Source organism: Silurus aristotelis (assembly GCF_946808225.1).
Source record: "Silurus aristotelis genome assembly, chromosome: 5".
NCBI lineage: Eukaryota > Metazoa > Chordata > Actinopteri > Siluriformes > Siluridae > Silurus > Silurus aristotelis.
This window is the reverse complement of record NC_139578.1, coordinates 3,965,718-3,991,248: the sequence shown is the minus strand read 5'-3', so window position 1 is coordinate 3,991,248 and position 25,531 is coordinate 3,965,718. Positions and strand designations below refer to the sequence as shown.

The window sequence follows — 25,531 nt, the reverse complement described above, 5'->3', positions numbered from 1 at the left end:
TGCCAACTACATTTTGTAAGTTTTGCAAGTTTCGCTTAAAAAAACCAACATCATTTATTAAAATATAGAATATAGAATATTGCTGAATATTGATAGTATAATATTTTCCATATCAGTAGTCTACAGAAAGTACTTACTTGTGTGGATAGTTAGTTTTATCCCTGAGGCAAATGTGATTTTACCAAAGCCCTCATTCACACAGCATGACACCATACAACATTAACACTCTTGTAAACTCTTTTATCAATTTTAATTTTATAAATCTTAATTACATTCATAACTTGTTTTTGTATTTGTTGTTTTCATTAATCAGGTTATTTTGCATAGTTTAATATTGTATAGACTGCTGGTAAAACTGAATTAACCTAGCTATGTAAATGTTTGTTACAGATGTCATATAAATGTTTTATTAATAATCACATTTTTTGTCATTTTACTTACTTAACTGAACTGTGAGCCAGGTTCCTTTGCCAAGTATCATTTTATAGCCATCAGTCACACTACCAATGGGTTCATCTCAAAAACTTACAGTATGACGAAAAAAAAATTATTTGGCCTTCATTATTCATTTTCATTATTTTCTTGTAGATATGTTTTTTTTATCAGTATTCTTAAAATCTTGCTCCATTCAGTATTTATGAATGCAAGGTTATTTAAAGTTCTTGGCTACGAATATTGGTTAGATTTGACATTTGAATGCCTACGAGTCTGATTACAGTGTAATGAGAGTTTTGTCATTATAATGCTAACTAAATTAAGTCTAATGTTCAAGACATGTAAAACATCTACAGGTTATACATGTCTTGAACATTAGACTTAATTTAGTTAGCATTATAAACATCTACAGGTTAAAATGTCATATTTTATTAACTTATACTTAATGACAGCATGTATTTTTTTTCTTCGTCAATTTGGTTATTGTTTTTACCTTAGCATTTTTTAAATGTTAAAAAAAAATGGTATTGTAGGCTAATAGTTGGTAAAAGTGGTTATGAAAATGCTAATGAGACACTTACTGGACTGGACAACCATTGTTGCTCCAATTCCAAAGATGATCTTGTTATTTGCATTATTCACACACTACCAAACACCTCAGCAAAAAGTTCTAGAGTTCAAATTCTAAAATATGGGTTATATTGTGCATGCATAGGTGCTAGGTTTATACCATGCATAGGTGCTAGGTTTATAACAGATTTTACATTTTAATATTTTACATCTTTTTAATTAAGAAAATAGTTACATTCACAGCTTATTGTGAAAGCTTATAACCAGCTTACATTTGGTAGGTATATCTTTTTTTATATTTTTTATTGAAATAAACCAGTTTGTTTGTAAAAGATATACCATTTTTTTTTTCTTGCTGTAAATTTTAACATTGAAAGAAAATTAAGTACTCACTAGCTGTCACTGTTAATATGCATCCACTCCCAAATATGATTTTCTGGCTTCCGTATGTCACACAATACTACAGCCTTAAACAATAATTTCCACATAATTTCAACATTCAAATTTGCTTTTTCAACTTTTCAATTGGTCATATACTTTGTAGAAATACTATACAATACTGCTACTATAGATTACATATTACATTTTAAGATAATAAATACATATTTGCTTAATGTAGTCATGTTTATGTAATTTGTGTAGACATTTTATGTAATTAACTGTTCATATGCATCCAGGTACATAGTTTTATAGCAAAAATGACCAAAAAAACTTTGTTTGATCTTAAAATCTAATAAAAAATTATTTCAAATTTCCCATCCTTCCTTGTACTTTTCAGTATTTTATCTAAATATAAGAACTTAAAAAATATATAAATATAAAAAAATATATAATGTATAGCTTATTGGTTAAATAAGTGAGCTATTTAGTATTTGCAGTAGCATAATTTGGTATATTTTTATAGTATATTTATTTAATGCCACCTCAATTAGTGAACAATTGTAGGCAATATGTAAATATACTATAATGCCTACATTTATTCAAAGACAATAAACTTACGTGACAGCACAATCATTTTCATTGCCTTTCCAAAGATTACTTTGTTATATCCTTCAGTCACACATTATGAGACCACAAACCAAAAACTGCTTAGCTAGACAGATATAAATATTACTGAATGTTGTTATTCTAAGCTAATATTAAACTTAAATAACTGCTACATTATCTTTTTTGTCATACATAATCAATGTGAAATAATTAATGAAAAAATATAAGTATTTTGAGCTACTTCAACTCCATACAACAGAATGAAAACTCAATAAATACTATTGCTGATGCAGTAACATTGCAGTAAATCATTAATGCACTTACGTGATTTAAATTTAAGCTGGATTCCTGAAGCAAATAATAGTTTTTCGACTGCACCCCTAGTATTCACACATCATTAAACTACCCATCATAAAGTACTTTAGGAATGTAAGATCATTTTTTTTCCTATTTTACAAGATCCAAGCTGATACGCAGACTTTCTATTAATATGTATACCTTAAGCTTATTGTTTGTGAAGTTCGTGAGTTATGAGTAAAGGAACATGTTTGTACACTATTAAGTTTAAACACCAATACTAACAATATTGTGAATGAATTATAATTACTATTTTAACTTTATATACTTTATCTAAAATGCCTTATCAAAGCTAAAATGATGTTACAAAACAAAAAGAGATATGTTTTAAACAATATCACTTAAATTCAAATTCAAATTAAAAAGGTAACGAACATTCACAATGTCAATAACGATATTAAGCAGATGTCTTAATATAATTTTTTTCAAATAGTTTTTTAAATGTTAAAATTCCCACTGGCTATCAAAATTACAGCTATAGCAAAAAATGCTGTAATAGCACAAGTTGTATTCACAAGTTGTCCAACTTGGTGAAATATCCCACATAATGTATATTACCATGATAATAAATAAGTACTTACTATGATTAATAGTAAGCTTGATGCCCTGACCCAATATAAACTTGTTTCCGAATGTCACACCATGATATGTTCATTGCTAAATTTTCATTACATATCTATCATTTCAGAGAGTTCATATTTTGTAGTCCATTTCATATGAAACTGGTATATTTAAGATATTTATCAATAACTGTAGTAAAGCATTTTTTTATATTTTTAAATGTGTATAATTTTATGTTCACACTACTTTAAAATTAAAAAAGAATATATATATATATATATATATATATATATATATATATATATATATATATATATATATATATATATATATATATATATATTATATATATTCTTTTTTAATTTTAAAAATATAAGATTTCAGGATTATGTTGAATTGGACATTTTTGCTAACTAACAGTGTGTCACATAATATCTCAATACAGTTAATTATATGTGAATTATGTAAATAATAAAATAAATATATAACTTTATGTTCACACAGTAGAATCCCAAAAAAACTTACTAGATTCTACAGTCAATTTGACTCCAGGCCCAAATGTGATTTTCTTGTTTTGATAAGTCACACATTGATAGTTCTTTAGACAATAATTTCTGATACAGTTCAACATACAGATTTGCAAGATTCTAGATAAACACTACTCACCACATTTTTATATTATGAACACATGGTCCTTTAATGTACTGTTTCTAATGTTTAACATTTAACATATGAATTTTTTTGTACATGTAATTGTGAATGTAAGGGTAAAGTTTTTGAATTCTGGATATGTATTTCCACACATATATATCTGTCATTAGCTACATATTGAAAATAGTCCATTTGCAGATCTATTATGATGCAATGTAGATTGTATTGTCACAAATTTGCATGCTATATAATTTTTATACTGCAGATTGAAGGTAGTTATCTTAAACTTAAAGTTTCACCAAAATCCATCGTCAGGCCTTTAATAAAAGTAAGTCATTTAATATAGCATAAACATTACACAATATGTAAATTTCAACATAAGTTTGTATACTAATATCAAAGACAAAGTAATAAGTACTTACTAGCTGTAACAGTCAATTTGATCCCCATTCCAAATATCATTTTCGTGTTTCCATACATCACACCATAATATTGCCTTGCACAATAACGGCTACAAATTTAGTCTATTCAACAAAGCATTTCAAAACTACTGTACTTTTATAAGGTTTTTTTTTTACAGATATAATGTTTTAATAAATGTTAAAAAATTTATTTTTTTATTTTTTTATTTTAGGTACATGATAGAATTATGTATTTCTTGACATTAATTAAGCATTAAATTAATGAATATAGACTACAGTAGATGTAAAAAAAAAAAAGAAGCAAATAAAAAAGTTCAAAAAAACTACAAAATTTTCTCATTCTAACCAAACTCAGGAAACTGTATGTAATATTATGTAATTATCATGATAACAAATAAGTACTTACTATAATTAACAGAAAGCTTGATGTATTGACTGAAAATTAACTTATATCCTGGTGTCACACCATGCTATGCTCATTAACATTATCTTTCATTTGGCATTATCTATCAACTTTTAAATCTATCAACGAATAAATGTTTAATCATTCTTATTTTTGACTTTAAAAATTGTTACTAATAATGTTTGAACAATGTTCTTGTCTTTACACAGGTACCATGAATGAATTCATATTTACTCACTAGCTGTCACTGTCAATTTGGTCCAGGTTCCAAATATGATTTTCTGGTATCCAGAAGTCACACAATGTTACTGCCTGAGACAATAATTTCCTCATTCATTCAACATACACATTAACTACAGACTGGATATTTGTTTGAACTGACCAAAACTACTATACCTAGGTTTACGGTTGTAATGTAGCTTAATAAAAACACAAAAATGTTCATTAATAACTTTCATTTTAATGACAAATGCTACAGACTTTCAAAGATAATTATTTTAGTCAATTTGTGAATCCATAATCTGGAATTCAATTAAGGCAAAAAAAACTTACGTGACTGCACTATTAGTTTTGTTGCCTTCCCAAAGATCATTTTCCCAAATCCTCCAGTAGTCACACATAGTGAGATTGCAATGCAAAAACGAAGGTAGATCTAAATAGGTAAAACTAAACCTTAAAAAAAAATATTTGTACTAGCTGAATTGTATATTTATATTATGTTCTCTCTCTATATATATTCACTATTTAACTGTAAAAACTGCATTAAATGTATAATCTATGTTAGTAGATTTATCACTTATTTCCTTGATCTTAGCTTCTAAAATTCTTCAATTGTTTAGACACTTACTTGATTCAATTATCAACTTGATTCCAGTAGCAAAATAAAGTTTGCCCACTCCACCACCACTAGTCACACATTATCAAACTATCCTACAATAAGCTAGAACACCAGGTTCATCTGTTTACTATCTGTTTAATATAACTTTATACAATTGTAACTTCAGAAAGCAAATATATTTTTAAAAGATGTTTTCCTTAATGGAAATACTTTAAGCATGTATAACTTATCCTGTTTGGCTTAAATGTCATTGAACATTAAAACATATTATATAAAAAATTACAAGAAAATTATGCTTTACAGGACCACACTACTGCAATGCAAAGAATATTATAATTATTATAAATACTTACTACAATTAACAGTTAGTTTGATGCCTTGACCAAGTATAAGCTTGGTTCCCGCTGTCACACAATGTTACGTTCATCAACGATATCTTTCATTTTACTTTCAATTTTGCGTTTTCAAATAACCTAACAGCACTTTCCAAATGTTTTATTTTACTGTGTACTGTACTGTATATAGTTGAAATGACCATAAAAGCCACTTGACTGGAATTATTGAAAGTTATAGCAGTTTGTGTAATTTGAATGTAATGCATGTGGTTAAAATTCTTTAATCATATAAAGTGCTGAAACATGTATCTCTGTTACTCTACTTAAGTATGCTTTGCATCTTATAATATTGTAATTTTTGCATATAATTAATATAAGAAACATATTTTCAAACATTTCCTTCTGGTTAACTTGATTTTGTAAAGTTGAAAAATACAAATTACAATTGGACTTACGAGATTCGATTGATAATTTGATTTGTGTAGCAAAGATTAATTTACTCAGTCCACCACCAGCAGTCACACATAATCAAACTACCTAACAATAAGCATTTTTTTGAAAAGTAAGCATAATTCTTACACACTTTGAACTACTTTGATAATTTCATAACAGCAATCTTAAATCCAATCATGTAATATGTTGACCAGGCAAATGACATATATGATTTGTTAATGAAGCAAGAGCATTTCATAAATTATACTGAAGTAACTTGAATTGAAAGTAAATACACCATAACAATATTTCTGTATACTATTAGCTTCTATTTATGTTATCTGGAAACTAACATTTTAGGAAATTATGCAAGTTTATCCTCATTTATATGTATCATTCTTGCCAAAATTAATGTATATTAATTTATAAATTCATTTAAAGTGTTACTTACTTGCATTAACTGTGAGTAAAGTGCCCTTGCCAAATATTATTCGAAATCCATCATTCACACTGCTATTGTTCTCATATCAAAAACTTACATATGTATGTGTGACAGAAATGTTTAAGCTTTAGCTGTACATTTTCATTATAAAGACATATTGTACAATATTAATAATAATAATAATAATTAATAATAAAAATAATAATAGCTTCTTAGAAAACATAATGATTCTAAATGACGTCTCTTGTCATACAATCGATAGTAGAACTATATCAACCTTTAAGATAAGATATACCTTTATTCGTCCAACAGTGGGAAAATTTCTCAATCTATAAATTGTCTATTGTTCAATTTAGGATTATGTCAAGAATTACTAGCATCAGCTCAAGTACTGCCTCAGGTAAACTATGTAAATTTAATATTATAATATGAAACATTTAAGAAATCAACTTTATTTTTGGTCATTGAATTTGACATAGTGTTAATGATAGTATTATATTGATTATTGCAGCTTACATGTGGTCTTGGTTTTTGGTAGCTCTGGTTCTTTGGTAAAAATCTGGCTGAATGTAATTTTGCAAAGTGTATTATAGCATTATTGTATACTAATCCTCATATATTAAATATTAATGATAATACTTACTAGACTGAACAATCAGTGTTGTTGCTTTTCCAAGGATGATCTTATTTGCATAATCCACACAATAACAAACGTCTCAACAATAAGTGCACTAAACTTGATATGATGATGTGATTTTTAGCCATGATGACTATGTATTTTAGGTTCAAACCAATATTTAGTATGAACATTTTATACATTTTTAATTGTGAATCCTGATCAATTGGATCTCTATATAAGATTAGTTAAAAAAATATATTGTATTGTAAATAACCTACCTTTTTTTTTTTATTAAGAAATGACAGTTGTACTCACTAGTTGTCACTGTTAATTTGATTCTTGTTCCAAATATGATTTTCGTGTTCCCTTGCGTCACACAGTACTAATGCCTTAGACAATAATTCCACATCTTTAGCATTAAAATTCAACATTAAAATTAGCTTAAAGCTTAATGTACTTTGCTCTTGTTTACACTTGTCAAGACTACTACACCTAAAGATTTCAGAAATGTGTTGTATTTTTATAATATTACATTTCTATATATACACATAGAAATTTCATTTTATAATTTTGAAGTGTATCACATCCCTATCCTTAATAACAGATTACACCATCGAATTAAGTATGCTTTATACATATCTTTTTGAGCTTTAATTACATGCAATATGTATGCAAATCCTTAAAATTATAATGGACTAATGTAGACCTCCATTGAAGAAATGATCAAACTCATACTTTTATTAATTACAATACAAATATTTAACCTTAAGAATAATCTGCAGCTTAAATCTGTAGGTATGTATATATTATTTTTCCCATTATTTAAATAATAAATGAAATACACTTGTACTCACTAGCTGTCACTGTCAATTTGATTCCTGTTCCAAATATGATTTTCGTGGTGCCTTGTGTCACACAGTACTAATGCCTTAGACAATAATTTCCACATCTTTAGCATTAAAATTCAACATAAAAATTAGCTTGGAGCTTAATGTACTTTGCTCTTGTTTACACTTTTTCAAGAATACTACACCCAAAGATTTTTTGTATTTTTATAAATTTGTTGTATTTTCATAACAAATTTCTTCCTTTGAAGAAATGATCAAATTCATACTTTTATTAATTACAATACAAATAATTAAACTTAAGAATAATCCGCATCTTAAATCTGTAGGTTTGCATATATAATTTTCTTATTATTTAAATAAGGAATAAAATACACTTGTACTCACTAGCTGTCACTGTCAATTTGATTCCTGTTCCAAATATGATTTTCGTGGTGGCTTGTGTCACACAGTACTAATGCCTTAGACAATAAATCCCCATCTTTAGCATTAAAATTCAACATAAAAATTAGCTTGGAGCTTAATGTACTTTGCTCTTGTTTACACTTTTTCAAGAATACTACACCCAAAGATTTTTTTTGTATTTTCATAAATTTGTTGTATTTTCATAACATTACATGTTGTATTTTCATAACAAATTTCTTTCTTTGAATAAATGATCAAATTCATACTTTTATTAATTACAATACAAATAATTAAACTTAAGAATAATCCGCATCTTAAATCTGTAGGTTTGCATATATAATTTTCTTATTATTTAAATAAGGAATAAAATACACTTGTACTCACTAGCTGTCACTGTCAATTTGATTCCTTTTCCAAATATGATTTTTGTGTTTCCTGGTGTCACACAGTACTGATGCCTTGTACAATAATTTCCTTCTCTTTAGATTCAAAGTTCAACATACAAATTAACTTATAGATTATTTACTTCCTCATTGTTTACTCATATGAACAAACTGTAGCAAAAAATCTGTTTGTAGTTTGCCAGTGAATGAGAATACAAAAAATAACAACTACTGTTAAATAATACTAGTGATTGGCATTAATAAAGACACAAATAACACTAAAATCCAGTACGCTTTAAAAATATAACCACATGTTAATCAATCCTTTTGGTTTTTCTTTCAGAATTCAAAAATAGTTAATATATTTACTTGATTCAGTTGCTAACCTGATTCCTGTAGCAACGTACATTTTCCCCAATCCATATCCAGTATTAAAATTATTAAAAACTCATTATCATTAAGTTCACTTACACTTTCAAGCACGTTTACTTTCTTTGTTAAGAAATGCAAGCTACCTTACATGATATGTACTATTAGTATAAAGATATAAAGCAACAGATCATGAACTTTTTGTAGTTCTAGTACTTCAAAATTTAAAATTTAAGAAAGTTAAACATACTAAAGAAATAACATCTTATTTATAACCATAATTATAACCCTTGTAAAAAATCATGGCATGCAAAACATATTTAAATTGAAATTTATAAGTACTTACTATCATTTACAGTCAGCTTGACACCCTGACCAAATACAAGCTTGTTTCCGACTGTCACACAATGCTATGTTCTTTAGCATTATCTATTATTTTAGTGATTTCATATAGTATATTACATTACAAGAAAACTATATAAAAATTATATATATTGAACTTTTACTTACTATACACGTGTATATACTGTATATCTTTGTATTTATTCTTTACATGTTACATTGTCATCCAATTTTACAGGTAAAGGCAAGTACATTTCGTAGCTTAAAACTACTAAAAAAATTACTTTTATTGTTCGAGAGATTTTTGATCCAATATAGGTCTTTACAAATGTATTTTATTTAGGCTTGGTTAATCACATTTTCTGAATTACTTTAATACTCCAGTGACCATGCAAGCTAGTTTGTTTAATAAAAATTATCATGGTATACATGAACATGTAATTTATTATTGTCAAAAAATTCAAATACTACTTTGTTTACATAATTTAGTTACTAATTCTGTGTTCTTTCCAAATATCACCTTGTCCCATCAAATAAAAAAAAAATTATGTTTTTAAAATTAAATTTTTTATCTATTGACAAGGAAAAGTCTTTTACCTTAGAATAATACAATAAGGTTTGTAAAAATAAATTAATAATTATCTCTTACTTGATTCTATGTGTAATACTGTTCCTTTTCCAAAGAAGATTTTATGTCCTGCATCATTCACACACTGGTGAACCTTTTAGCAAATAGACTACTGGATATATTCATTATTTTTCGGTTAGTCTATGCCTTATTCTATTTAAGAAATATATAAGAAATTCCTATAATCCTATATTTCTATGTCATACTTAGCCATTGGTCAAACCAATTCATTCTTTTTTTTTTTTTTTTTTTTTGCTTTTTAATAGGAATATATACAGGCATCTAAACAAAAAATTAACTGCTAATAACAACTAAAATTAATGTTTGAGAGAATTGTTATGGTATGTAGTTATCTCAACTTAAAGCTTTATCCACACTACTTGACTACTTAGGTCAAAAAAAATGTATTCTTTATATTATTTATAAGTTTTTCGAGTAGAAATTTTTTGGGACATTGAGAAAATTCTTCTCAACCTTAAAAGGAATCAACATTAAACTTATGAAACTCAAGTCAAATTTGACTTACGTGACTGCACTATCAGTTTGGTCGCCCTCCCAAAGATAATTTTGCCATAACCTCCAGTAGTCACACACTATGAGACTTTAAAGCAAAAACTGCTTAGCCTAATAGACAATGAACATTAGTGAGCTAATAACATATAAAGTTATTTTCTAACTTTACTTTACACACTACAATTTTGTAGGGTTGGATTCAATACAAATTACCGAAGATACTTAAACTACCTTTACCTCAGCAATTTAAACAGGAATGTATTTTATACTTTGTCTTTTTTGATTTATTGTTCTTTTTTAAATATTCACTTACGTGATTCAATTACTAACTTGATTCCAGTAGCGAAGAACAGTTTTGCTGCAGCACCTCCAGCATTCACACATTATCATATATTATCACATTATAACTCTTTAGCAAAAAATGCTTTTATGAATACTAACTTAATTCATTTACACCTCAATTGATTTTTGCTTTTTTTCCCAGCAAAAAAAAAATTAAGCTAGCTAGAATTTGCTCGCTATGGCGATATTATTGAGGCAAATTATTATTTTTTATATAATATCCCCCATGCTTGAATTTTAAGTACATACATACATAAGAATATTAAAAGTTTCAGCAATTTACAAACATATTTACTTTCAACAAAATACTTATATTACTACCAGTATTATTACTATTAATAATAATAATATTGCTTTTTTAACATTATAAATTAAAACTGATAATCATTTCTTACTTGACTCTATGTGTAGTAATGTCCCTTTTCCAAAGATTATTTTTTGCCCCCCATCATTCACACAGTACTGAACCTCAAAGCAAAAAGACTTCTGGCTATAGTCATTCGTTTATGTTCTTCATATCATATGAGGTATTCAATGAAGAGTTTTAAGTATAAAGACAACTTAGCCTCACTACTTTTTATAGAAATATTAGTAGCCAAATAAAATATATGCTTATTGTCAGTTCAGTCACTTTTGAATGCTAAGGTTGGCTGAAATGACATTAAAACTAAAGCCTAAATCATAAGTGACAAAGTTCAAGCTAGTATTCTATAATTAACTATTTTGGAAGTTTAAAGTTATATAATTTTTTTATGTTCTGTTATATACTGCGTGTACATTTAAATTAGAGATTATTTTATATAAATATTCACAGCTATCTCAATTATCCCAATACAATTTTAAAAAATTGTATTTCGCATTTACTATCAACTTATAATTCTCATCACAGCATAAGACACTAGCATCCACAAACATTTTAAGAATAAATGGATTTTACACATGCTTAACATAAGAATTTACGTGATTCAATTAATAACTTGAAACCTGTAGCAAAAATTATTTTTCTGAATGAACCTCCGGTAGTTGCACATCTAAAACTCCCCAACAATAAGTCCCAGCTTAAATGGTTCACAATTACACACTGATTTGCAATTCCTTAGACCATTCAACATACTGGTATAAAACAAGAAATGTACATGGCAATGTGCATGTGTATAATATCTATGATATTATATTTACTATTACAAATGTATCTATCAGTCCAAATAAACTTTTCTTACTTGGTTCTATGTGTAGTATTGTTGCTTTTCCAAAGATAATTCGCAATCCCCCATCAGTCACACACTACTGAATCCCAGCACAAAAAAGACTTCTAGATATATTAGATATCTAGATATTTGACATCTAATATCATATGAAATACCATATTTTATTCAATTACACCATAATTGCTAATATTAATAATTTGTCCGAGTAATCTTAAATAAATTACAGCAAATATACAAGGCAATAGAAATATCTAACATCAAAATCAAGATCTTGTGAACAGAACCAATGATGGTTAAAATGACATTAAACTTTCTTTTCGGCTTCTCCCGTTAGGGGTAGCCACAGCGGATCCTCCGCACGTTTGATTTGGCACATGTTTTACGCTGGACGCCCTTCCTAACGCAACCCTCCCCAATTTATCCGGGCTTGGGACCGGCACTAAGAGTGGCTGGGGATGGTTCCCTGACCGGGAATCGAACCCGGGTCGCAGCGGTGGGAGCGCTGCATCTTAACCACTAGACCACCAGGGGACCTATGGTTAAAATGACATTAAAACATTTTATCACAGCAAAAAACTGGGGTAAATTTTAAATACAAATTCCTTTATCTAACTTTTTCCAACTATCCACTTGTCCCATCATGTTTTATTCTTTTATATCTATTAACAAGAAAGAGTGTTTTCCTTCAAAAGAATGCAATCAGTTTCAGGAATTAATAAACAATTACATCTTACTTGACTCTATATGTAGTACTGTTCCTTTTCCAAAGATCATTTTACGTCCTGCATCATTCACACACTGGCAAACCCTTTAGCAAATAGCCTACTGGATATATTCAGTCCTGTGGTCATTCAACACTTTATAATATATAATTGTGACGTATTATATGTAAAGAAATTCCCAGAATTTTTAGCATTAGTATTTTTAATATAAATCTCAGTGCTTACACTAGTAGTATAGATTTTTTTTTGTCCAGGTAATAATAATCATATTAATTAGGAATATCTAAGGACAATTAACTGCAATGCCAAAAAAAATAGCTTTTATTATACAAAAAAAAATGCTATAACATCTAAGACCAATGTCCTTGTATTAATGTATATAATTTAGCTACTAAATCAATGTGTTTCCCAAATAGGACCTTTTTCCTATCCATTTTCTGTCCATTCACGTCATTTAATTTTAGAATTCTAGGTTGTTTTAATCAATGACAATAAAATTAAGCACCATTTTAAATATCTGTGGATTTGAGCTACTTGCAATTAACTTAAGTTCTTTAATAAACTCATAATCATTTCTTACTTGACTCTATGTGTAGTGCTGTCCCTTTTCCGAAGAAAATCCTTTGTCGCCCATCATTCACACACTAGTAAACCCTCTAGCAAAAAGGCTAGTAGAAATACTGTACAAAGTTTTAAAAAAATCACAAAATTCAAGAACTATTTTCTCTCTTTTTAATGCATCTACTGATTCTATGTATTTTGCAAATATTCTCCAAATATTAACAAATTAAACATATCTTAATTAGATTGTAGAATGTAGAAGATACAGTTGGCAATCAAATCCACCAATCTTACAGGTATCAAATTATTTTTGTTGTTGTTTATTTTTAATTTAATTTCATATTGTAGGTGAGATTATACAGTAGAATTATGGGTTATATTATAGCATTTTAAAGTAGGTGATGGAAGTGAGAAATTCTTACTTGACTCTATGTGCAGTACTGTTCCTTTTCCAAAGTAAATTCTTTGTCCTGCAGCATTCACACTATAGTGAACTCTGCACCAAATACTTCTGGGTATATTCATTTACATGTCATATTTGACACCTAAGATGCTAATAATACTTAGGGTTTTTTTCATGTCATGCACCAAATATATAGAAGAACTATACTAAATATATCCAACAAACATGCGACAAAGACGTTATCAACTGCAAACCAATTCTCTACCATGCCTAGAATCAATTTCAGTGAGCAAGATATTTAGATTATGAACTGCCGGATTCTAAGTAAAAAAAATTGAAACATGTAAAGAAACACATAAGCATTATTGTACAAAAAATGTTTTTTGAATTTGATATTAAAAACTTGAACTTACTTGGATGAACAGTAACCTTGGTACCTTTACCGAATATAATCGTGTTATATGACACACATTGATATCAGCCTAGTCAATTACTATTACAGTTCAACCAGTTCAATTATTATTATATTTTTTTAAATAGACATTTTATATATTTACATTTTCTACCTAATTTAATAAACAATTAAATAAGTTATAGGTTATAGTATTTGTTTTTAAAGTTTAATATTTTATATTAGAATATAGGATTTCAGTAATAATATATGTCAATGTATTTAGTATCTTTTAAGGTGATATTACTGTAAATAAACAAGATCAGGTAGGATAAAGTTATAAATAATACACCAAATGTAATGAAACTGTACAATTTGAATGTACTGGTGTAAAGCATCAGTAAACACATAAGAAAAAAAACACATACGCTTTCAACTTTAAATAAGTTTGATAAATAAAATATTAAAACTTAAACTTACTTGGATTAACAGTAACTTTGATGCCTTTACCAAATATAATCTTGTCAGAATATGACACACATCGATTTCAGCCTAGTCAATTACTCTGACAGGGTGTATTAGTTCTTATACATGTACAAAAGTTTTTTAAATATTTTAATTGTGTAATATTTTAAGTATTATATACAATTTAATAATTCATTATATAGGTTGTAGTATTTTAGGTATTATGGGTTTTGTTGTATTTAGACTGGGTGATAGTATTAGTGATCATATAGTATGAATATAGTACATTTATATGTTATACCCAATTTAATAAAACATTATATAGGTTGTAGAATTTTAGTTGAAGCTATAGTATTTATAATTTATTTTTTGGGGCTATAGTATAGTATTTTATATTAGGTTATAACATTTTACAACATAAGATTTTTTAAATAACATGGCAAAGATTTAATTAAGCCAAAAATAGTGCCTATGGTAAAAGAATGTGTGATATAGGGCATTATATATATATATATATATATATATATATATATATATATATATATATATATATATATATATATATATATATATATATAAAAAGATTATCCCATACTACCTGAATTTACTATCAGAGACGTTCCTTTTCCAAAAATTAATTTTACGCCATCAGTCACACACTGTTACACAACTGCACAAAAACTATACTCCTGCTGCTAACATCCTACACTTTATGCTATACTATAATATATAAATATAGAATGTTCCATCATTTTATGACTATTAAACTTTTATAACCTTGCCTCACACCTGTAAATACTTCAAGCCAATTATTGCCCAAGGTTTTCGATAAAAATCAAGGATATAAATGTGTTTCATCCCACAATCCATTTCATTGCTAAATGTAACCTAATTAAGATAAATATAATTAAATAATGTAATTCGATGCTACAATTTAACTGTAAAAAGTGATAATAAACACGTACTTGTTTCAATTCCCAGATTGATACCTTCACCAAAGAAAATCTTAAATCCACCACCAGTAGTCACACAGTGTGAAAATATTGAACAAAAAACACCTTCCATCAAGAAAGACCCCCAGGCAATGTGTTAAGTAAAAGTTGCCCCAAATTGCACAATAATTTTCCCTACAGTAGATATGGTCATTTATGTAAAACATGCATTTTATTTAAAAGCATTACCTGATATTACTGTGAGCCTTGTTCCTTTCCCAAATATTAGTTTCTGCCCTCCTGTGTAAGTCACACACTCTTGTATAGCCATACAAAAACATGCAAACTGCTAACACTGGCATACACTGGCGCAATACCTCCATTCATTCAACTTTAGTAATTGCTTTGAATCAAGAATAAGGGATACTGGACTAAGGTTGGGTCAGTATACCCAGGATGTCCATTCATTGTAGAATATCATGCACACTTTTAATCAAACTGTAACCCAAGCTCTAGCTTAAATTTTCTACAATGGAGCTGCAAAGATCTCAGTTCTACCCATCAATATTGTCAAAGTACATTGACATGGTGTAGATTGACATGGTGCTTAAGTTAAGAAACATCAGTATATCAGCAATGTCCTTCTAAGAGTGCATCCTTGAACACTGTAACATCCATTATTATGATTAGCATATTTCATGTTTGTAGTTGCCAATAAAATTTATATTTCCAAGTTCTGTTACTACACCGAAATATTGGCAAGTTGAATCCTCAAGTATTAAAAATACTCCAAATGTCAGACATTTACAATGTTTTACAACATTTCATCATAGAAAGCAACATTGCTAGCATATCAAATATCCAGAACACTCACCAACAACTTTTTTTTTTTTACAAAAATAGGTTATTTGTGCTTTGATTGGCTTGCCTTTTTTACATAAAACATATTACCTAATTGAGTTTAGTGGGACACTTGAACTGAAATTGCTCAATTTAGTTTAAATGGATCAGAACTGTACATTTTTACTATCATTAACTTACTTGGTTCAACTGTTAGAGCTATGCCTGCGCCAAAGACCATCTTATATCCAGTAGTCACACATCATGTGGCCATGAAGCAAAAACTTATAATTTTATTTATTATTGCTCCATTTTAGAAATTTTGTCTTAACCTGCCATTATATACTGTTATACATAATTTTTGTCTTGTTAGTTGGTACAATCTTACATATAAAATATAATAACATAGCTAGTGGTTATGATATGATAATGGAATTACATACATTTTAGAATTTTTTGAAAAGTTTCATGCAAAACACTTACTTTAGTGATTAATTGGATTCGAGAGACGAAATAGATTCTCCGGTCTGTGTTAATATTTTTAAGCAATAACTGAGTATTTTAAACTGTTTGAAAGGATTTGAGTAATAATAAATAATTTGTAAGCACTAAATTATAGTAATGAAAAATCGGTTTATAACTTTTCACTTTTCATACTGGATATTATAACTAAAAAACATTTCATACAATTATTCCTAATACAGTACGTATTCATACTACATTACTACTAAATACTACTGTATTATATAGTAGTGTGCCTTTAGATTGGTTTTGGCAAACTAGGCATGTTTAAGTACAGAGTATATTACCTATCAAAAAATATTTCTAATATTTTTAAGCCACTTACTTGTCTCAACATTAAGTATGATCCCTGTGCCAAAGTAGATTTTCCTAACCCCATCAGTCACACACTGGTAAATTTCTGAGCAAAAATTCTCCCTTTTAAAACATTGTTCCAGATATCAAATCTGATTATAAATTACCAGTATAAGTATAATCAATTGTAATACTGCATAGTAGAAAGATTTTATTACTTTACTATACATTTATAATAACAACAATTACAATGGTGTCTCAGGAAATTTATATTTCACTTTAACGTTGGACTTTTTTGTCTATATTAGCTAATTGTGGTTATACATTATACCATTTGTGTGTATATATATATATATATATATATATATATATATATATATATATATATATATATATATATATATATATATATATATATATATATATATATTTATAACTAAAAGGTTTTTATGTGTATTATTTTCTCCCAATAATTTTCCGTCTGTCACTTACTTGTCTCAACACGAAGTTTAATCCCAGAGCCAAAGTAGATTTTTTGGACTCCAGTAGTCGCACACTGATATTTTCCTGAGCGATAATTCTCACTTTTGGAGGTATAGATCATCAGATATTATTCTAAACCTCATCTTTAAAAGCATTGTAAACAGAATTTTTTTTTTAGTTTCTCAAGTATTTTTGAGGCACTGTAATATAATGTAATGTAATGTTAAATGTAATACGATGCTTATCTTTCGTTCTTTTTCTTTTCCTTTTTTACTCATATACAAATCAATATGTTAATGCAGATTGCATTTTCAATGCAAATTTGAATCTACGTGTTTGTTTAATCAGAAACCAAAAGTAAATAAAAATACTTTGAAATATCACTACTGAATATAAATTTTGTTCACAATAAATGTTTCATCATGAATTATGAGAAACTTACTATTTTGAACTGTCAGCAATATGCCCATGCCAAAGATCACCTTATTTCCACCACCAACATTCACACATTATGAGAACTTGCAACAAAAACATTTATGGATAAGAAACTAATCGTATCAGTCATTGTTCCTCTTCACTTTACTTTGTCATTATGTATCCTCTATTTCAGTATAAATTCTACTACTGCTGAACCACTGGGGTAACTTAATATTATGAATGGATACTTCAATAAAGACATTCATAATTTCTGATTTGTGTGTATTTTGTGTGAACAAACTGTATGCATGTTACAATTTAAAAGACTTTGCAAAACTTTGGATGTATGTAAAGTGTATGACTTACTTGATTTAGTCACTAATTGGATTCCAGAGCCAAAATAGATTCTCCTGTCTGAGCCAGTCACACACTGTACTATCTCAAAGCAATAACATATTGTGTATGCGACTATTCTCTGATAGGTTCGATTGCAATTTTCGACAGCATTTAATTGTATATATGTATATATCGGGCAATCTTGGAGAATTTTTTTTAATTCCTATAGTTTGGTTTCTATATATCTGTATACGAATTATTGTGCATAGAACTAGAAGCAAAGTTTAAAATTAAATCTCCTTATTATATTTCTTAGATTCTCTTTGCATACTCATTGCATAGTACAGCTGATCTATGTAAAGCATAACTACTACATATTAATATATAGCATTCTCTAATCTTTGGTTGAACATCATAATTTGCAAACTGATGGGCATGTAATAAAAATTCTAGACTAAAAGCGACATATAATACATCAAAACAACAGAAAATATTGACTTTGACTATATATTACATTATGTCATTACCTACTTTTAAAATGTTTCTACTTACTTGTCTCAACAATAAGTTTGATTCCTGAGCCAAAGTAGATTCTCTGTGCTCCATTAGTCACACACTGTTATTTCCTAGAGCAATAATGAACTGTTATGTATACTGTATATATGTGTGTGTACACTTAAACTATGTATATTAGCATACAGTAAATAACTACTATATTTTCAATAAGAAATTCTATGATTGTCACATTAAATTTGTTCCAGTTTTATAGAACCATTAATAACACCAGAGTTTCCAAATTTTCACATTTCTTTGCAGTGTTTGTGCAAATTCAAGCTAATATTTGCTATGTTTTTAGTTGGATTTAATAGAAGAAACTATAACTAACTATAATTAAAATATATTATATAATTTTAAAACCATTCTGTAATTGGGATGAAATTTTACTTTTTGTAGCCACTTACTTGTCTCAACAATAAATTTGATTCCAGAGCCAAAGTTAATTTTCTTGAATCCATCAGTAACACAATGTTATATTCCTAAGCAATTTTTAATCTGATTTAAAGCATTACTGAGACTGGGGTTTATTGGGGTTGCATATTTTTATGTGAATAGATTTTCTATATTAAACTTAAATTTGGTTCATAAAGTTGAATGAGAAACACTTACTTGGTTCAGTGATTAATCTGATTCCAGAGCCAAAATAGATTTTCCAGTCACCAGTCCTAGACACACACTCAACTTTCCCTAAGCAATAACTCATCGTTCAGAATCAGAAATAGCTTTATTACCAAGTATGTTTACATATACTTGAATTTGACTTGGTGACAGGAGCGCACATGACTACTCTTTTTTAAATTCACCCTAAGTAATTAGAAGTAAAATTTAAATGCAATTGTACTTCATTAAAATTAATTAGTACCTGTATTATTGGTTTATTTTACAAACATTGTTTTAAGTGAAATCTTTAAACTGTTCACCAAAAATATATTTTCTTATTGCATACTAATAACATACAGTTGATCAAATACTACATCTAATTTCTCTCTGTACCAACGTGGATATTGTTCATTTTCTCCAGCAATATCGTAAATAATAAATTTGCATGTCAGAATTTAAAAGTTTTATGTGTTAATTTATGTGAAAGCCTTACTTGATTCAATGATTAATCGGATTCCTGAGCCAAAGTAGATTCTTGTGCTAGTCACACACTGTACTGTCGCTAAACAATAACTCTTCACTCATATGACTAGTCTCATAAAGTATGTATATATAAAAATTGCTATTGCATTTCAAGATAAGTCTTTAAAATAGAAACTAATGTTGCTAATAGCAATTGTGTTTCTTTACGTGCTATATATATTATATAATTATAATAAAATACATGATATAGAGCCCATGTGTACATTACCTAGCAACTATTTTTTATATTTTTAAGTTTGATATTTTTCACTTACTTGTCTCAATAATCAGTTTGATTCCAGAGCCAAAGTAGATTTTCTGAGCTCCAAAGTCAGTCACACATTGTTATTTTCCTAAATAATAATTCTCTGAAAATTTGCATGGCTTTCAATCTAAACTACAGTATGAGCACATCGTGAATGAAAATGCAGTATATATTAATGTGCTGTTCGTATCTAAATAGAGATTTAGTAGATAATATTAGATTTTTTATATCAGGTGGCAATATTATTTTAAATATTAACTTATTATTAATTATTATTACAATATTACATTCTACTAGATGATGAACAACAGAAACATTGTAAATGTATGAATGGACCGTTTAAAAGTAATGTTCTTTGCATAATTCAAATATGATTGGTGAAACACTCCAAATATAAAGCTAATATTTCAGATAATTTTTTGCACAAATTCTTTCAATACAAGCAGAACTGTAGCTATGAATTAATTCAAAAGTGTTTAATAGAGAAGTTGCCAAATTTACCTGCTATTACAGTCATTTTTGTTGCTTTTCCAAAGATTATTTTCTGGCCAGAGAATGTCACACACAACTATACATCCACACAAAAATATTTTTACTAGCAATTAAGTTGCATACATGGGATGAGGCTTTGATTGCAAGTAATGGAAAAATGTAAGTAACAAAAAATATTTAGGTTTTTAGTATTAGAATGGGCTAAGATTATGTTGATTTTCAGGCTATTGATTTTCTAGGTCTATTTTCTAGCCAGTAGACTTTTATCTTATTTGAAAACGAATAGAAACTGTAATATACAAAAATTTAAGTTGTATAAAATGGTTTGTTGAATTCATTCAATTCATTCAAGACCACAGTAACAATCAACAATTTTAATAACTTACTTGTTTCGACGATTAACTTCGTGCCTGTGCCAAAGACTAGCTTATAAACTCCGCTCTGAGTATACACACAGTATATAACCCAACAACCAGAACCTCTCAAGTTGCAATATGCATTGTATAGTCATTTTAACATGCCTCAATTATATACTCCCTAAATGACATATTATGAAATTTATAATTTATGTACATATTATATTTAAAAGTTTGTAATTTATTAATCTCTTTTTGCACACTTACTTTTCTCAACATCCAGTTTGATTCCTGAGCCGAAGTACAGTTTCCAACCTCCGCTATCAGTCACACAGTGTTCTGGCCCTGATCAAGAATCACTCCTATCTTTTTCTTGATATGCTCTAGCTACATTTCGTATATTATATATTCACTTAACTTCATGTATAGATATTTGTTAATATTACTAGTCTATCCAAACACTTGTAACTTGTCACATATAGGTAAATATTAAAATTCTTGAAATTCTTTCTCCGCATATCCCAGCTTGTTAAGAAGCTCGACAATATTAGGGCTTGACCAACAAACCTTTCAAATGGTAACCCAAAACCTTACACATTAAGTTACCATTTCCCCATTTCACTTGTTTCTATAAGTGTCTAATCCCCTGGAAGCCTTAACCCAATTCACTTCAGTCAAGACCATTTATACTCTGATTATTATTTTATTATTATAACCATTGGTAATACAAAAAAAAATTGTAAGCCCCACTTTGTTAACTATTGTAACTGGAAACGTGACTTACTTGTTTGAACTGTCAGCATTATACCTGTGCCAAAGATAATCTTATATCCACCTCCAGTATTCACACATTATGTGGACTTGCAGCAAAAACTTTCTAACATAAGAAATAGGTCTGCGCAAATATTATTATCCACTTTGCCTCACTTCAATATTATATACTAGCCTTAAATACCAATTTCAGCAGTATATAATGCAATGTAATTTGTTCTAGTTGCCTGGCTTTCCATTATGGACCAACAATATAGACAAAAATGTATAGACAATAGAATTTAGATTTTTAGGAACCCTACTTGTATCACAATTAAATCTTATTGCATTAATTTACAATTATAATGTAAGCACTTACTTTGTTCAATAATACATTTAATTGAAGAGCCAAAATGGATTCTTCTGTCTCCTGTGTTAATCACACACTAAATTATCCTTAACCAATATCTCTTTAGTCATATGACTATACATTTAACTACAATTCTCTGTCGCATATTATTTGATTAATTCTTTGCTTTATTTAATATTTTTTATCCAATTCGTATACATAAAAAAATTACATCAATTTATACAAACGTTTTAACTTTTTCACTACTAATGATGATGTGCCAAGTAAATATCTCTAATTTTTTATACTACAGTGAAATTAGCTTACTTTAAACATTAAAGAATGCCTTATTTTGGCTGAGAAAAAGCCAAATAATAAAAATACATTATATACCTGTAAATGCACTATATCTATACCATACTGTTTTACTTTTTTTTTTCCTACTTACAAAATATTTGATTGTATTATTATTTCCTAATTGTTTTGTTGGCTACTTACTTGTTTTAACAATAAGTTTTGTTCCAGAGCCAAAGTAGATTCTCCAGACTCCAGATTCAGTCACACACTGTTTATTACCTGAACAAAATTTATCTTGTCTAAAGTAGTATTCAAGATCAATTCCATTGCAGGTTTAAATTTAATTACAAATAGCATTCTTTTAAGATTAATTTTCAAAAAAGTGCCTGTTGAAGGTTTGGAAATACCTAGTCTTTAATGGTTTTTGTGAGATATATGCATGCTTCTATTATTTCTATGTAACAAACTTGGTAATTTAATGGTATAAAGATTTACTTTGACCAAACACGTATATAAATTTACAGATGTTTAACTTTCTGAACATGCTTTGGGTCATTATCTTTTACTATAATGAAGTTGGTTCCAATTTGCTGCAGACCAGATGGAACATGTGTCTTCCAAACATGAAAAAAAGACTAGGTGTTTACAAGATAGACAAGTTAGATAAATCAGAAATATCATATGCCAGCAGTATTACTACATTGAACTTGCCACAGCTTTTTTAATTCTCATAAAGTTCAGATCAGACAACAAAAATATAGTTCTGAAAGTCAACTATAATATCTCAATTATAAACTAATTAAGTTTGTAAGATAATATTTGATATTTTAGCACACTTACTTTTCTCAACAGTCAGTTCAATTCCTGAGCCAAAGTAAAGTTTTCGTCCTCCACCATCAGTCACACAGTGTTCTAGCCTTGATCAATAATTCTAAATACTAGATCCTGTTTTTCATAACATTTACATTTAGTTCAATAACTAAATTCACTTGTTGGTGAATAATTTATCTGTAATATTAAGGCAAAATATTTAATATGCAATTAAACATTATTAAATTCATATAAAGTAGCAAAATTCAAATCAGTTTATCAATCTACTATTGCGACTATTCAATGTTACTGAAAAATTCATGTTTCATGTAATTCTTTATAAAAACTGTTTCATTCAATTGTGCAACACTTTAAAATACACAAAACAAGCCAAGGAATTAACTAACTATATAGTGAACAAAGCATTTTACTCACTGGAATTTATGAACAATTGAACACCTGATCCAAAGAACAACTTTCCATTTCCAGCTCCAGTATTCACATAGCTTTACACTACATAACATTAAGTCTACAGCGAATACCAATTATCACCATCCTGGATGTCTACATTTAAACTAATATAACTTTCCTAAGCATAAATACCGTGTTCCAAAGCAGTATTCCATTCATAATTTCATAAATTTAAAATAACGATATCAGCGGTATTACTAAATTCAACTTGCCCCTGCTTTAGAAATTTTCAAGTTCAGATCAAACAACAAAAATTTTATTCTAGCGGTCAACTATGCAGAAACACAGTCAGGGATACACAGTCCTTGAATTCAAAGCTAATATCTCAATTATAAACTAAGTTTTTAAGATACTATTTGATATTTGAGCACACTTACTTTTCTCGACAGTCAGTTCGATTCCTGAGCCAAAGTAAAGTTTAAATCCTCCACCATCAGTCACACAGTGTTCTAGCCTTGATCAGTAATTCTAAATACTAGATCCAGATTTTCAAGACATTTACATTTAGTTCAATAACTAAATTCACTTGTTAGTGAAAAATGTATCTGTAATATACATACATATAAAGTAGCAAAATTCAAATCAGTTTATCAATATGATGGTCACTTATTACCAATGTTTGTATTTTATTGCACTTTTATCTAAAACTATAAAACCATTGTGCTAAATTTTCTTTATTGAATTAAGACATTTGTGCACAAAGTTGCCTAATGATACAAAGATCATCCAAACTACTCACTAGCTTTGTGTATTTGATGAGTTAGCTCCAAACATTAATTTGAATTGATATTTATATTATTGTATGTATGTATATTCACATTCAACGAGAATAAAATATTAACAATACAGACTGCAGTAGTATCTAAGAAAATAATTTACTTACTAGTTTCAACAATCAACTTTGTGCCTTTGCCAAAGATGATCTTATTAACTCCACTTCCAGTAGTCACACAGTATAAAACCCAGCAACGAGAACCCTCAGAATGTATTTATGCATTATGTATTTTCATTTACAATCTGAGCCTTTAGATGATGTTTAATAAGTTAAGAATTGTGTGTAATCATACAGTGCCTAAATTTAACCTTTAATTATATACTGTATATATATTTTTGTTTGTTTGTTTGTTTGTTTCAGTGTGGCATTCCATGATTATAAACATTATTATATTTATTACAGCTGAATAGTTTAGCCTTTTTTTGAGAATATGCAAACTAGACTAGAAATACAGAAAACATTTCCAAAAAAAATTAAAATAGTTTTTTCAGTTTCTTGTTGCACACTTACTTTTTTCAACCATCAATTTGATTCCTGAGCCAAAGTAGAGTTTCCTGCCTCCACTGTCAGACACACAGTGTTCTAAGCCTAATCAATAATTCTAACGATCCAGTATGGTTTATATTATATATTTAGTAGTTGCATTAAATTTCATTATAGAAAATCTACTATTGACACTATTCAATGTTACTGAAAAATTCATGTTTCATGTAATTCTTAATAAAAACTGTTTCATTCAATTGTGCAACACTTTAAAATACACAAAACAAGCCAAGGAATTAACTAACACTATAGTGAACAAAGCATTATACTCACTGGAATTTATGAACAAT

General features: G+C 28.1%; 1 protein-coding gene and 1 long non-coding RNA gene across 2 annotated transcripts in view; one reads left to right on the top strand and one right to left on the bottom strand.

The window, feature by feature from the left end:
- LOC310726377 (uncharacterized protein) overlaps nt 1-25,531 on the bottom strand; it is a 46,840-nt gene that overhangs the window by 4,835 nt on the left and 16,474 nt on the right. The window lies entirely within an intron of this gene.
- LOC310726414 lies at nt 17,691-23,178 on the top strand. The gene is made up of 3 exons (XR_014533749.1): nt 17,691-19,533; nt 19,747-21,181; nt 21,367-23,178. It is a non-coding gene; the product is annotated as an uncharacterized lncRNA (long non-coding RNA).